This window comes from Canis aureus, chromosome 8 (genome assembly GCF_053574225.1).
Source record: "Canis aureus isolate CA01 chromosome 8, VMU_Caureus_v.1.0, whole genome shotgun sequence".
NCBI classification, from domain to species: domain Eukaryota; kingdom Metazoa; phylum Chordata; class Mammalia; order Carnivora; family Canidae; genus Canis; species Canis aureus.
The window spans coordinates 26620994-26635312 of NC_135618.1; positions in this window are offsets into that span (position 1 = coordinate 26620994).

Here is a 14319-nt window from a genome sequence, read left to right on the forward strand (position 1 = left end):
TTGAATTACTAGCTGGATGGCTGTAGCACTCATCTTAAAAGAAGAAGCGGGTCATTAGAGGAGACGCATCTAAATGCTGTGTGTCAGAACTGAGAGGAAAATGGAGTTTCCTTGGTGCTGGAGAACTGTGTAATTAGCTGGGATAACAAGCATTGATATTTATTGTTGTGGAATGCAAAGAAGAAACTGAAAAACAAAACTCCTGGTGTCTCTACTCCACATCTGCCGAACTAATTTGGGGGTAATTTTATCATTTTAATCTGCGTGATGCTCTTCCCCAGTTGCTAAAGTACCCTGGTGTTTACCAGATGTCAGACATTTAATGAGGCCTCAGAGGCTCGGGATGGGTTTGATTGCAGGTGTTTAGTGCCTATCAGGCCTTCAGACAAACCCACAAACTGGTGTTTCCTGGTTTGCCTTGATTCACACTACTTAATCCCTTCAGAAAATGTTGGTGCCCACTCTAGCCACTAGGAGGAGCTGGAGGCTACTCCATCCGTTCTGCTCAACTTCACCCAAGACTGGTTCAGATGTAAGAGCAAAACACTCCAAGTTCTAGGGTACCTAGGAGTTAGTATTGCTAAAGGTGGAATTAGAGCTCTCACTCTATAGACGTACTTGAGATTGTATAAAGTGACTAAGAATACATGATTCCTAGCAACTAGGATTGAAGAGATGGCAAGACACTGATTTACTCTGTTTCCTCAACTTCAGTGTAAGCATAATATCCCTTAGATTTGTTGTAGGCCAAACACAAGATAATCCAGATAAAGCATTTAGCTTGTGTCTGGTATAGTGTGAACGCTGCTCCATAAATGGTATTTCTTTTTGCTACTATTATGCGATCCCTTGAGTGTTCTCTTAATCTCAGGAATCCTCTTCTGTGGAGCTTGGCCTCTGGCTTAGGTAGATAGTAACTTAGATCACCTATGCTATAGTCATCAGTTCTCCTTCTTGGAGTAGTTTAGGTCAGTTGCTTGAAACACTGGGTCAAGGGCCATACAGACCTGGGTTATGACACCTACTGACTCTGTGACCTTGGGAAGTTTACTTAACCTTGTTAAACCTCACTTTTAATGATTTTTTTTTCAGTGGTTTGGAGATATAATTGACATATGACATTGTAAAATGATCACAATAAGGTTAGTCAACCTTTCAATCACCTTTTATTTATTTATTTTTTTTTAAAGATTTTATTTATTTATTCATGATAGTCACAGAGGAGAGAGAGAGAGGCAGAGACACAGGCAGAGGGAGAAGCAGGCTCCATGCACCGGGAGCCCGACGTGGGATTCGATCCCGGGTCTCCAGGATCGCGCCCTGGGCCAAAGGCAGGCGCCAAACCGCTGCGCCACCCAGGGATCCCTCAATCACCTTTTAGTGATGAGAACATTTAAGATCTACTCTCAGCAACTTTCAAATATGTAATAGTGTTGTTGGCTAAAGTCACCATGCTGTACCTGTATCTACATCCCCAAAACTAATTCATCTTATACCTAAAAGTTTGTACCCTTCGACCATCTCCCCCATTTCCTCATCCCCCATCCCATCTCCTGAGAAACACCATTCTACTCTGTTTCTATGAGTTAGGCTTTTTCAGACTCCACATATAAGTGATTGTGCAGTATTTATGTTTCTCTGTCTGACTTATCTCACTTAGCATAATACTCTCAAGGTCCATTCATATTCACACTAATGGCAGGATTTTTTCTTTCTCATGGCTGAATAATATTCCAATATTTCATGGAATATTATTCATACATATGTGTAATGGAATATTAAATATAATATGATGAGATATTATATATAATAAATATAAAGGAATATTATATATAATATATAATGGCATCTTTTGCTATCCATTCATTCAGAGATGGACACTTATGTGGTTTCCATACCTTGGCTATTGTGAACAGTGGTGCAATAACCACAATTCTGATTTTTATCTCTGTTAAACTTACTTTGTTTTTGTTTCCCAAATTTCATTGACTTGTCTCTCTGTATTTTTTACAGCTCATTAAACTTCCTTAAAACAACTATTTTGAACTCTTTATCAGGTAAATTGCAAATCCCCATGTCTTTGGGGTTGGTTACTGGAAGATTATTGTGATCTATAGTAGTGTTATGCTTCTTTGATTTTTCACATTCCTTGAAGTCTTGCACTGCTGTCTTTGCATTTGAAGTAGCAGTCACCTCCTACAGTCTTCGCTGATTAACTTCAGGAAAAAAATATCTTCTAAGAGTCCTGCTAGGGATTCTGAAGCTTTCTCAAACTTTTTATGGATACACCTGCTCCACACTTCTTGCTCCCTCTTGAATGATTTCTCTGGATCCTGCAAAGCACCTGGCTGAATGCTGACAGCCTCTCTCTTGCTTTCCCAAGGGTGGTGCTAAATGCTCAGGTTTGTGTTGTTTCCCAGGCCTGCAGAATCAGAGTGGCTTTCTGAGGATGCTTACTAGCTATCTGCAGCAGCTTACTCTTGCCCTGGTTGGGAACGTGCACAGGGAGCCTGCCATGGGGTGGGTGTGGATGTGTGTGGGTGAGGCATTTGGGGTTCTAGAGGTGCCTGGTAGGCCAGCCGGGGGGATCTGAAGGCGATTCAGTGGCCTGTTGGTCGAACTCTCGATGGAGTAGGTAATGTGGTTAGTAGGATCTGTGTCCCTTTGATTCTTTCATTTCAAGCCCTGGCTGCATTCTCGCAGCCCCTCCCTGCTCCATACCCGCATCACGCAGCTTATGACTTAGTACTCGTAATGAGGCAAGAGACAAATGGGCCTCCTTGACAGCATCCTGCAAAGCTGAGGAAGCAGGTGTTTCCTCACAAGCTCCCACTTTGCCTCAAAGGAGAAATCAGAGGTCCAAGAAACATTCTCTTGGCCTTAAACTGTATGACCTTGGGGGAGGGGTGATTTGGGAAAGTCCAACAATTCCTTTGGACTCCAGTGTGTCCAGCCTCAGGTTATGTTGCCCCAAGGGTGTGCTGGATTTCTGCAATGGCTCTTTTGTCTATGGGTCACTGTCTAAGACAGTGTTTTCCAGGGGCTCCCAGACTATGGCCAAAAAGACCTGGAGGTGGTTCTCAGTCCATTTCAAGGTCCACAGCTTGGACTGAGGTTTGTATGGCTATTACCAGAAGGAGGGGTGGGAAAGATGCTACCGGGTCCCTTGGTACATGGTGCTGGATCCCACAGATCCACAAAGGGACTTTGTCCATGGATGAATGCCAGATTAGTGTTATTGAGGAAGGATATCATGAAGGACATCTTAGTGGCCATCTTGTTGATATCATTCTCATGATCGTTAAATGAGTAAAACAATAATAATTTAATCACGTAGTCATTAGTAGGCTTACAGGTAGATAATTCATATAATGGTACTTAGCATAGTCTCTGGTGCATGGTAAGGACTAAATACATATTTGCTAGTATTATTTTTTAGTCACAATGCTTATTTTTTTGTAAAATTTCTATGCTTTTATACTGTTTTATTTTCAGTGTTATTCACTAAACAAATTGCAGGCATCACTGGTCATAGGAGACTTTTTCTTTTTCTCTCTTTTTTTTTTTTGAAGGAGAGACAGAGAGAAGAGAGTGGGAAGGGAGGGGCAGAGCAAGAAAGAGGGAGAAAATCTAGAGCAGGCTCCACACTCAGCTCAGGCCCCAATGCACGGCTCAGTCTCACAGCTTGAGATCATGACCTGAACTAAAATCAAGAGTCAGATGCTCAACTGACTTAGCCACCCAGGCACCCCAGAGATTTCTTTTTTTTTTTTGGACAAGAAGATCTTCCTATTTCCCCTGAACTCATACTCCACCTACTTACAACTTTGATTCTGATGATAAATATACCTCAGTCATTTTAAGATTATGGACTTCTGGTTCAAAACGTATGGTCATCATTCTCTTAATCTTAGATGTCTCATTCTTTTCGCTAAGTATACATGGATTTGAACCAGCTAGACGTGATATTTTGAGAAAGAGCTTCTTTTAGCATGAATTTTCTTATCCTTAAAATGGGAATAAAAATATCTAACTCATGGTATTGTGTTTTAAAAATAAGCTTACAGATAAAGCACAGTGCTTGGCACATGGTCAGGCCTCAATAAATGAGCCGGACTGCTGGAGGAAGGAAGGTAGGAGGGTTGGGGAGGATAGAGGGGGTCAGCTAATCCAATGTAGCTTGGCTCCAGGATCTAGAGCTTAACTCATCAAAGGATTCATTGTAAACTTTCACATAAATCTAATTCCCTTTCTCCTTTCCTTTCGCAGAGACCCCTTGCACATTCTTATTTCTCCTTTTCCATGCCATTAGACCCAACTCCAAATCAAAATATGCGAATGAAAGTTGGTGCCCTTGCATCTATAACCAATGCTTTGGTATTTTCACTACTGATGGAGATGAGACAATAATGACTAAACGCATTGCTTAGATTCTGGACAAAGACAGGAGGATATTGCCAGGCTAGACAGGTCATCTGTGGATCCTTTATGGCTGGAAGGGCAAAGGGTGATGGGCAGGACCAAATGAAAAGATGCCTGGGGCCTCAACATGTAAGTGACTCTAAAACAACTAGAGTGCAACTGTGTATTTACCCCAAAGATACAGATGTAGTGAAGCGATGGAACACCTATATTCCAATGTTCACAGAAAGAATGTCCACAACAGCCAAGCTGTGGAAGGAGCCACAATGTCTTTTGACTGATGACTAGATAAAGAAGGTATATATATATACACATGTATATATATATATATATGTGTGTGTATGAATACACATGTATATGAATATATTGCATATATACACATATACATACACATGTATGTATGGTTTTTTTTTTAGATTTTTAAAAATTTATTTATTCATGAGAGACACACAGAGAGAGAGAGAGAGAGAGGCAGAGACACAGGCAGAAGGAGAAGCAGGCTCCATGCAGGGAGCCCGACGTGGGACTCGATCCCGGGTCTCCAGGATCATACCCTGACTGAAGGCGGCACTAAACTGCTGAGCCACCCAGGCTGGCCCACATGTATGTATGTATACATATATACATATACGTATATGTACGTATATACAAAATATGTATAAGTATACGTATATATATATACATATATAGATACACATGTATGTATATGTATGTATACATACATGTATATGTGTATATATATACACACATGGAATACTTCTCAGCCAATAGAGAGGATGAATACCTACCATTTACATCAACATGGATGGAATTAAGGGTATTGAGCTGAATGAAATAAGTCAGTTGGAGAAAGACAATCATCGTACGGTTTCACTCATATGTGGAATATAAGAAATAGTGAAAGGGACCAAAAGGGAAAGGAGGGAAACTGAGTGGGGAAAAATTAGAGAGGAAGACAACCATGAGAGACTTCTGACTCTGGGAAACAAAGGGTTGCAGTAGGGAAGGTGAGTGGGAAGATGGGGTAACTGGGTGACGGGCACTTAGGGGGCCACTTGATGAGATGAGCACTGAGTGTTATACTATATGCTGGCAAATTGAATTTAAATAAAATATTTTTTAAAACCACACAGCTAGAGTGCATCAAAGACGAGGCATCATTTAATTCAGGTTTCTGCACACGACTCTGTTTGTAGTTGCTTCTTTCATAGTTCAGCGTCTGCCAAATTAAACTGCATCTTGGAGCAAAATTGCAACAAACCAAAGCCCCTCCTTGCACCACTGATGGATTTCTGTTGAGAATTTTTTCAACAGGTGACAACCACTCTGAGAACAGCCAATTGACAGCTGCCTAACGTCAGCACTTAGAGATGAAATTGAAAAATGCATGAGATACCGTGCTTAGTGAGAACTAGTCATTTTTCCCCTAAACTTTAAACCGTTTAGTGTTTTCTGACTTAGAAAATTCCAAAAGAAACTACAAACTGAGAAAGAACTAATGAGGTGAAAATATTTTTTGCTGACGTAAAGGACAAAAAAAGAGAGAGAACTTTCAGTGATATTCTGAACAGAACTTGTTAATATATCCTTATTAGTTACTTCTCTATTTGTGCCTGTAAGTAGTGAATGGGGAAAATCTACAGAGGATTCCAATGAAGTTAGAATATTACATTGCACTCAGTGTGTGTGACTGAATTATCTTAAATATAATGACAGAGGCATAAAAGGCACTTTTTCTCTTTCAGCAAATAATTATTGGATAGACATTTTTGAAATATTGGTTTAAATGTGCATGAAATTACTAGCTAGTTAGTTCAGCTTACCCATATGTCTAGGTGTAGCCCTGCCAGGGAGTTCATGATTTCCTGTTATGTAGTTAGAGAAATTATCTCTGCTATTATTCTTAAGTTTGATAAATAAACTATTTTAGGTATTTAATAACAGAGATGCTGATAATCCATCCTGAATAAAAAGGAAGGGGGAAATGAAGTGAAAATGTTAGCAACATGGCACTCCACAAAGTTTATTTTCCATATGTCACTTTCCATAAATGTGGATTCATCATCTCTAACATAGTTTCTACATGTGGTGAAAATCCTGTGTCCTTTTTTTTTTGAAGGATGTAATCACAGACAGAGATTTTATTTTTTTGGTTTAATTAATCAATTACACAAATGTGTTCTGAGTACCTACACCGTGTACTTCTATGGATTCACGGAGTGTTGTGTGACGAACGAAATTCAGTCAGGTGAAAAGAACTGTCCCTGTAAGGAGGTGATATTTGAGCTATGATGTGAAAGATAAGAAAGACCAAACATGTGAAGATCTAGTGGAATAAGTAGCTGATGCAAAGTCTTGAAGGTGGGAGTAAACTTGCCTTCTGGGTGCATTGAAAGAGAAAAAGATGTTTTCACTGGGAATTCTTACCCACAAGCCTGGATTCAGAGTATGGAATGCTCTTGTGTGGCTCCCCAAATACTACACCAGAGAATCATTTTAACGTGGTCATGGTTGGCAGGCCCCAGGCACTTAGCAGAAGCAAACATAAATTTTCCCTGTGCAGTGAGGCCTCAAAGCACTGTCACAGTAAAGTTTCCCTAAACACAAAAGGAAACAAGCCACCATCACTGGGAGACAGCAGAAACTACAGAATCAAAAGCCCAAGACAGCAAGTGCTAGGCTGAGCAGAATCAGAATTTAAAATGAGCATATTTAATATGTTTAGAAAAATGAGAGAGAGCACTTAATGTTTCTCTTTACCAACAGGCAGGTATTGAACACCTTTTATGTGTCAGGTAGGGTCCTAAGCGCACATCTTCAATTTCCTAACATCTTAGGAGGTCTCTATTCATGTTCATTCATTGTCCCAACTGTGTAGCTGTAGCTCTGAAACACCTGTGCTTCTGTATCCCTCCCTTTCCGAGATATTTCTGCTGGGTTGCATTTAAGGTTATTTTTCGAAATGTATGTACTCTCCTTTGGTCCCATGCTGCGGAGTGTGTTGCACACCATCTTTGCTTGTGATCTAAAATGAAAGAATGCACTGGCCCTGGGCCTGACACATGGACAGATTTGAGAAATAATGATCGGTGTGATGGCACAGCGCATTAAATAAATGCAGAATTTGTGAGTGAGAATTACAAAGTGTTTGAGTTATTTGGAGAGTTTAATGAAAGGTGAAGGGCTCTACTACACATACATGTGTGCACACACAAAGGGAAAAGAAAAAAAGAGCAAGAAAAAAAAAGGAAAAGGGAGAAAGGGAAAAGAGGGACATTCCTACATTACCACTTGGATTTAAACTCTTTGATGGTTACTCTGATAATACTCAATCTATCCTAGAAATGACTAAAAATGTAGGCATCGATTACAATAAAATAAAAGTGTTTTAAATATGGATGAAAAAATGTTAATTAGATATAAGAAGCCTTAAAGCTATATTGGAATATAAAGGCCTCATTTTTGGAGATCTTTAAGAAAGAAATTACAGGCTTCCTATATTCTTTAGAGTATAAAACTCCCTTTGCAGGCTGAGTGAAGCTCTTCTTAATAGGAGAGAGGAGCATAGGAAGGATCAATTAAATGTGGTTTCAGAATTCTAGTTTTATAATATTATGTTCCTGGGTATTTTGGCTATGATCTGGATTAAAATAAATCATATGCTTGTATATATAAGCGTCTTTGTATTTACAGATATTCACATACATTTTTTAGAGAGAGTACCATTGAAAGCAATAGGCACCCTTCCCTTCCTGATAGGACCAGCTAATTATAATAGAAACAATAACGATAACAATAGAAACCCAACACTCCAGTTTAAAAAAAAAAAAAAAAAACGAGGTGATGGAGGAACATGAAACTTTAATAGTATCAATGACCCAAATATTTAATAACAATTTTAGTAGTGCTTTATCTTTTAACCAGCCTTATTTCCCTTCGAGTCTTACAACTGTGTTCACCAGGTACTTTTTTATCCTGCCCTCCTCACAGATTGTTTGGGAGCAAGAGACCTGACTTACTCAAGTAGATTAAGTAAAGGGAGATTTATTACAAGGAGACAGGAACTCTAACAAAACCGAAAAGCAGGATGTATGCCTAGGTTTTATAACGTGCTGAAATGAAAGAGGAAAGCCCTTTCTTCTGCCCAAGCCTCTCTCCACTGCTTTGTGTGGCTTTTCTATCTCCCCCTACTACCCCCTCCAACACTACGCTCTCTCTCTCTCTCTTGAATTCTACTTCTGGCAGTTCTAGCAAATTACTAGAAGCTCTTGTACCCCAATTTAGCAGAGAAACTGAAATGCCCTGTATGGATGAAATGGAACAAGAGGTGGGGCCATGAGTTAAATAGTTCTCTAAGGGTAACTCCTGGAGGAGGGAGGTGGTTTAGGGGGCAGGACACCCAACCCCCTAGCATGTCAAAATACACTTCCTTTACAGATGAGGACACGAGGCTCTGTTTTCTTCACTACCCAGCATCTGACTGAAATTTAAAGCCTTCAGTGTGGTAAATTGAAATAACAGCAATAGTCATCATTAAAAGACACGTGGCAAAGTTCATCAATGTGCTGAGGACTCCTCTGATATTTTCTAAAATATTAAATTTTTTCGAGAGGTGTTTTTCTCATTTTTGTACATCTGTTTTCTTAATCTCTAAACACATAAACTAGGACACGGACAAGTTCTTTACCACTCAGAAGAAAATACCACGCCAGACTGAAAGTTGGAAAATGCAGGGACTGACCTTTACGTCCTTTCCAGTTTCCTGAACGTAAACTTGGTCTTCGAAGGGCTTTTGTGAATTAGGAGAGATTCTTTTCTGGTGATTTGTGATAAAGTGAGGCTTTCTGCTTTCTTAGATGTAATACCCAGAAAAGCATATTTGAACAGAAAAGATAGCATGCTTCGTAATCCATGCTAAAGGCATTCAAACGCAGATTTGGTTTTTGCACTGTTTGAAAGTTGAAGGGTAATTTTTGTTGCTTAGATAATAGAAAACAGGTTTCTGTAAATAACCTGCAGTTGGACAGCTTGGATGACACATAGGTGAGTCTTGTCCTTGTGTGATGACCCCAAGCCTTCCGACAACAACTCATCCCGCTGATTTATCAGTTTTCAAAAGTGGAACTCTTGAGGCTAAGTGGACAGGGAGCAGATGATGCTGGCTCTTTCTTATTTCCCAATCTGGGCATGAAGCAGACAATCCTGGACCACGCCTAAGAGTGAGAAGGGACTGGGACTCTCGGCCTCTATTATGTCTCAATGCCTGTCCAAGAGTAGGTGCTTAATTAGTATTTATTAAATTAATGAATTGATGTTTTCACCTTAGGATTTCATCTAAAATCAGACATTAAATTAGAAATCCCCATCACTGGAAGGGTTTCAGATCAGGGACAGTGAGTAGTCCAGACTGAAAATAAATGGTGAGCTAAACTGTAAACTAACCCAGAGTGAAACCAATCCTGAGTGACCCCGAAATCATTCGCTACTTACCACAGCCATTCCTCTGAGATATCTGGAAACGGATAAAGTCTTCTATATTCCTTCAAAGCTGAAATAATTCTAAGCCAACACTACTTACATTGGCCAGAATATAGGGTCTAGAGTATAGGGTAAAATAGTTTCCACTCTGTCTCTGGACCATGGGAAACTGAAGCGATTAAGACATGGTTTCTACCTTCAAGAGACTTTCAGTCTGAAAAAGACAGACTTAATAAACAGTAATGAAACATTACAGATGTGCTAAGAGCATATAGTGGGTATTATGGTTATAAAAAGGGAACCATTGTCATCTGGAGATTTGGAGATTGGAATCAGGATATTTTTGTAGCATTTAAGTACGAATGGCAATTCTTTGTATTCTTCTTAAAGTTTATATTGTTTCACTTTAGAAGATGAGGAAAAGACCATCAGGGATTAATTAACCTGTAGTTAGGAACTCCCCACAAAACATTTTTAAGGTTATCTCCTTTTGAAAGAATAGTACATGTCATACTAAGCCGTTCTGCTGCAGAAGTTTATCAAGTGGACTATGAGGCATCAGGGCATTCTCAGGCCCAGAGAAGGCAATCAGTGCTGTGTGCTCGGTGTGCTCGGTGACTAGTGGACCACTCTGGAGCCCGGGGGCGGGGGGCGGGGGGGGGGGCGGAGATGATGCTAGAGATAGAGCTCTTATCTGCTGATATGTAAATTTACGGTTTTCTTCTGTCAAATATCCTTACTGCATATCTGGTTCTGAATTTGAATTTGCAAAGTTTTTGAAGGCATTTAATGGTCATTTTCTAAGGTATGTCCGCATAAAAGATGAGTGAGGGTAGACAAGGCAAAGAGGAAAGAGTAGGATCACAAAATAATAAAGAAAAAAAAATCGAGTGCATATTTACTAGATCTAGGTGCTATTTTCTCAATCCTAAAATTTCTCATGGGGTTTCAGACCATATGGATTTAATTATTTTCTTTTTCTAGCAGATGTTCAAAGACAATTTTCACTTGCCAAAGACTGTAGGAAATGTCCAACCAAAAGGAGACTGGAGTGATAAATCTGACAGGTTTTTGGTAATGAATGTATTAAAATAACAAATACAATTTACATACTTAGATGCTTATTTTTATTGCGAAAGCCTTTGGAGAAAATATTTAAACCACTATTTAAGGTCTCTAACATCATAAATGCCTACTAATTGGCCTATATCTACCCCTGCCTGTCATTTCAACTCAGCCTGTTGTATAAACACTACATTTTCTAAATCCATTTCATGAAGTCTAAAAACTGAATAATGTTCAGATGAAAAGATGGAAATGGAAGACAGAAAGCCTTGTCAAATGGGTTTCCCAAGTGCATTTTTTTTACATTCTAGTGTTTTTCTCACCTTTAGAGATCCAATAACTCAATGACATAACCACAGTTCGTTGGTGATAATAAATATTAACTCATAGTAACCAAATTTAAGTAAACTAGATGACTATTTCACTAATTGAGTCTGAGGGATTTTCATTTCCAGCAACCAGGATATCCTTCCATCCAACTCAATCCCTCCCCGGTGATGGAGTCTGGGGTTGTTGAATTGGCAATTGGCATGTTTCTCAGTAGACACAGAAGCAGAGAAATAAAAGTAAAATATTTTGTGGATGGTTCTACTGAACCATGGTGAGGCCCTACAAACCTTCTCTTCTTCACAACATGTTCTACTTCTCCAGTGAGTAAGAAATGTATGTATCATATTTCTTGTCTGTTTTTTTAAAAGTGCTAGAGAAATATTACCAAAATCATATTCTGCTGTCCATTTTCTTATGACCCATGATATTTCCACCTCTCTTAATACATTTTTTTTCAGAAGATTTTTATCACCCAGACTTAGAAGTCACATAGCATCACTTCCACAGTACTGGATAGATTGACACAATCACAAAGGTCTGTCCTTGTTCCCTGGGAAGAGGCATAGATCTCATTACTCAATGGGAGGAGCATCAGGATGATACTGTAAGAAGACCACGTGAAATAAGAGATACCCAAGATAGCCATCTTTGCAAAATCCAGTCTGCCACAGTCTACTATCTGGCCATAACAATTCATATAATTTTTACATGCAAATTACATCCATCATTGCCTCAAGATTTCCAGTTTTATCCCATTACAGCATCTGCTCACCGTCCAGTAATTCACCATTTAAATTAGCTTTAGACTCATGTGCAGCAACTTGGTACAGTTCAATCTAAAGACTCATGAATTAAAAGGGACGAATTATGTCCTTCAGCTCCCTCTCCCCAAAACATACAATTCTGGTACAGGGATAAGATAATTGTTCAAAAGTGGGGAGATGAAAAGCACACGGTATTCGCTGGCTCACAGCACTTCTGAAATCCAGCAGGAAACATTTAGTCAGTTCTTTGATTAGGGCTCAATCTCACTCTATAAGAGTTCTCAGTCTCTTGGTCCTATTTCCTGAGTTCTTCCTTTTTCTCAAGAGAAAGCCTGTGGTTTCAGTTGAGAAATCTTCTTAGCTTGTTCTTGCCTATAAAATGGTGCTGGCACAAAGGTTTCTCTTCGTTTTGTATTGTCTCTGTCCCTTTCAATCGAAGATGGCAATGCTTATGCCAAAACAATTCTTTTTAAAAACCCTGGTGACTTTTCGATAACTCTTGTTGAGGTTACTTCCATTCCAGTACACGAAAGCCACAAGTACAAGTATCCTTAAGACTGGCTCTCTTCTACCTTGAGTTCCCTGAAAAGAAGCCATATGATGAAAGACTTAATTTCTATTCTTATAAGCCCTATTTTTTGGTGGAATCTCAAGATAATCTCTTAAGGTCTTTAAAGTGCCTTTTGTTTGTCTGAACTTTATTTTTTATAAGACACTATATTAGAACTTTCTGAAGTCAACAAAAGGGCTTTTACTTCGATCCAGGATTTGATCTTTCCTGTGATACTTAATTTGAGAATCATTTGCCATCCGGGGAGACTGGGAAAGAGAAATAGTTTTATTTTCGAGCCCGGCAAGTCCTGAATCTTAGATATTTAACAGTTTTTTTTTTTTTCCTTTAGCTCAACTTGTTCTTTTTATATTTTACCGAAGGCTAGGAGAAGCAGCCAGGTGGTAATTTTAATGTTTTGCCTGGAAATCCCCTTAGCTAGAGCATGATGTTCATGAGGTATATTTTCTATTTTTTCAATTACAGTGGGCAATAGAGTTGCCAAGCTTTCTGCCTCTACATAACAAGGAACCCATTTCTGTAGCTTCCAGCAATATTTCACTCCTATTCATTCATAGCATTCTTATTTTCCTTTAAACCCTCATAAACAGTGTTTGGGCTTTGAGAACCTTTATGTTCCTGCTAAGACTCCACTAATCCCTTTAAGATCTAACTATATCTTCTCAGGATTCTTCTAGCTTTTATGACCTGCCACAGCTGTAAGCCAATACGACATACTTTTAAGGTTTTGTTATGGCCGCATCCATTTCCAGATATCAAATTAAGTATTGACTACTACTCACCGTTACATAACAAATTACTCCAAATATAGTAGCTTAAAGACACAACAATCATTTATTTTATTCACAATTCTGCTATTTGGGTGGGACTCTGGGAATAACTTATCTTTGCTCCAGGCAGCATGGAATGGGCCAACTTGATTGCGGCCTGAAGGATCCATTTCCAGGATGGTTCAATCAATCAAGACTGTTGACTCAGAGTTGTCAGTCAGGGGACTTAATTTCTCTTCCTGTGGGTCTCTCCATGGGTTTCTGGGACTTCCTTACAGCATGGTGGCTGGCTTCCAGGGCTGAGCATTTCAAGAAGGCATGGTGGAAGTGCATGACATTTTTATGACATAGCTTCAGAAGTCACTAACATCACTTCAGTGGAAATCTATTGTTTGAGGAACGTCGAGTCCATATTGTTGGAAGAACATGTCAAATGGGAGATATTGTTACAGCTATTCTTGGGGGAGAAAAAAAAGAACACCTGCTACAAGTAGTGTTGAAAAAGTCTTCCTACTTAGGGACCACCTGCAAGTTATTTATTGCCTTTAAAAAAAACTTCATATTTGACTTTTTCTTCACTTGTTGATGTGCTTTGTATATTCGGAATATTAACCTATTATCTATCATATCCATTGCCATTGTTTTGTTTTCACTAGAACATTCCTTTTTGGGTGGATTTTCAGTGGGCCACACTAGGGTAGCCATCCCCAGCACATGTGCTGGCAGTGTGCTGTGGCTAAGGTGCATGAGCAGACTCAAGTCCTCTGGGCTCTCATTTGTTAGACATTTGAAAATAAGCAATAAAAAAGAGTAAAGAATTTATCAAGCAAAAAAAAAAAAGGGCATTATATTTGCCCCCAGGATGTCAGGAACAACCTTATTCTGGTGAGGCCTTTAAAGGGAAGAACTTCCGAGAGTA